The sequence below is a fragment of the Mizuhopecten yessoensis genome, unplaced genomic scaffold, assembly GCF_002113885.1.
Source record: "Mizuhopecten yessoensis strain PY_sf001 unplaced genomic scaffold, ASM211388v2 scaffold10523, whole genome shotgun sequence".
NCBI classification, from domain to species: Eukaryota; Metazoa; Mollusca; class Bivalvia; order Pectinida; family Pectinidae; genus Mizuhopecten; species Mizuhopecten yessoensis.
The window spans coordinates 761,342-763,130 of NW_018408589.1; the positions used below are offsets into that span (position 1 = coordinate 761,342).

Below are 1,789 nucleotides of genomic sequence, written 5' to 3' on the forward strand. Positions count from 1 at the left end.
CCCTGTGACCTTGAATATGGGTGAAGGTCATTCATTTGAACAAACTTTGTAGCACTTCATCTCAGCGTGCTACTGGCTAAATAGCATCACCCTGAGCATTTTGGTTATTCAGAAGAAGTTGTTTAAAGGTTTTTTAATACAACTGACCCCTGTGACCTTGAATATAATTGAAGGTCATTCATTTGAACAAACTTGGTAGCCCTTCACCCAAGCATGCTACTGGCCAAATATCATCTCCCTGGGCATTTTGGTTATTGAGAAGAAGATGTTTAAAGTTTTTGACATATTTGACCCCTGTGACCTTTAAAATAGGTGAAGGTCATTTATTTGAACAAACTTTGTAGCCCTTCATCCAAGTTTGCTTCTGGCCAAATATTGACACCCTAGGCCTTTCGGTTATTAAGAAGAAGTCGTTTAAAGTAAAATATTGACGCCGGACGGACGACGGACGCCGCGCCACGGCATAAGCTCACTTGGCACTTCGTGCCAGGTGAGCTAAAAACATGTTCAAATCTGGAGGGGCTGAATATGAAACACTTGCTGATTGGCTGATTTAGTTGTGCGAGTCCTATAGGTGAATATAGCTATAAAGTGACAGTACCCAAATCGGAAACCAAACCATCATTTTATTTATTTCCTTGAAAATCTGAGGAGGAATCATATTCATTTATGGTTGTATCAAAGGAAGAATATCGATGGGTGTTCTTACAAACGAAATTAGCACCTTGGGCTTTCTTGAAATATTTATAGAACGCTCTGAAGTTACCAATCAGCGTTTCCGGTTTTTGCGAATGTCAGGACCCAAATCGGATCAAGACTTGAATCTTGCAGTTTCTTACACTTCAAATGAATATTTTTTTTGTCAGCATATTAATATTTTACGATGACCTTAAGAATTTAAATGACAAAAAGTATTTCTTTAGTGTGAATTCATTCCTATAGTTCAAAACAAAATGCTTAGTCTTCGCACGCGCCATTTTTTATAAACGTCATCAAAACACTGACATTTGATTTTGAATTACGTTTTTCTGGTGCTATTTCCTATTTGAACTTAAAAACTAATCATTTGCCGATAAAAAAAAAAAATGGTGCATGGCTATCTATTCTAAGACTACATCATTGTAATAACTGATTTGTTGGCACATTTACTGATTTATAAGTATTGTTGCAAAAGTGATCCGATTTGGGTACTGCCTCCTTTAGCTCAATCGGCACTGTACTTGATCAGATAATGTACCAGGAGCGACTGAAAGTCTAACAAGATAGTAGCGTGCCCCTGTGATACGCTCCAACAAAACACCGACTTAACAATATCTATCATAGTTACAAACGAGTGGCACAAATCTTGAATATCCATATTTCATTGATTGTACGTAATACCTGAAATGCAGTCGTCGATCTTTTCGGCCTGTGCTCATGCAAACGGTCCTCGTGCAAACAGCTTGTTTACAATTCAACCGGAAATGTAGATACTACTAATGACCTGATTATTGGGCGAGTACAAAACCCGGAATGCACTCAGGCGTGACGAGATTTTTGATGGAGTATTGTATTTATTAGGTTATATCTCTGTCAATGAATAATAAAAAAATTATTCGGAGACCAGCATAAGAAAGATAGTTTTATACCCGTTACAATGGTATAAGTTATGCTGAGCAGTATTTTTAAATTAGAAGTGAAAGTGGTGGCCGGAATGAACCGCTATGAAATAAAAATGGCAATATTTTCAACAGTTTTCGTTCAAATAAATACTCATATCTCTAATAATACTGAACCGATTTTTGTTCAG

General features: G+C 37.1%; 1 protein-coding gene across 1 annotated transcript in view; it reads right to left on the reverse strand.

Annotated features, from left to right (window-relative positions):
* The window catches only part of LOC110460916 (zinc finger protein 91-like), a 17,122-nt gene extending 15,668 nt beyond the window's left edge, over nucleotides 1-1,454 (reverse strand). Inside the window, exon 1 of the mRNA XM_021514131.1 lies at nucleotides 1,381-1,454. The gene's annotated coding sequence lies outside the window, so the exon portion shown is untranslated. The remainder of the gene's footprint in view (nucleotides 1-1,380) is intronic.
* Nucleotides 1,455-1,789: the final 335 nt, after the last annotated feature.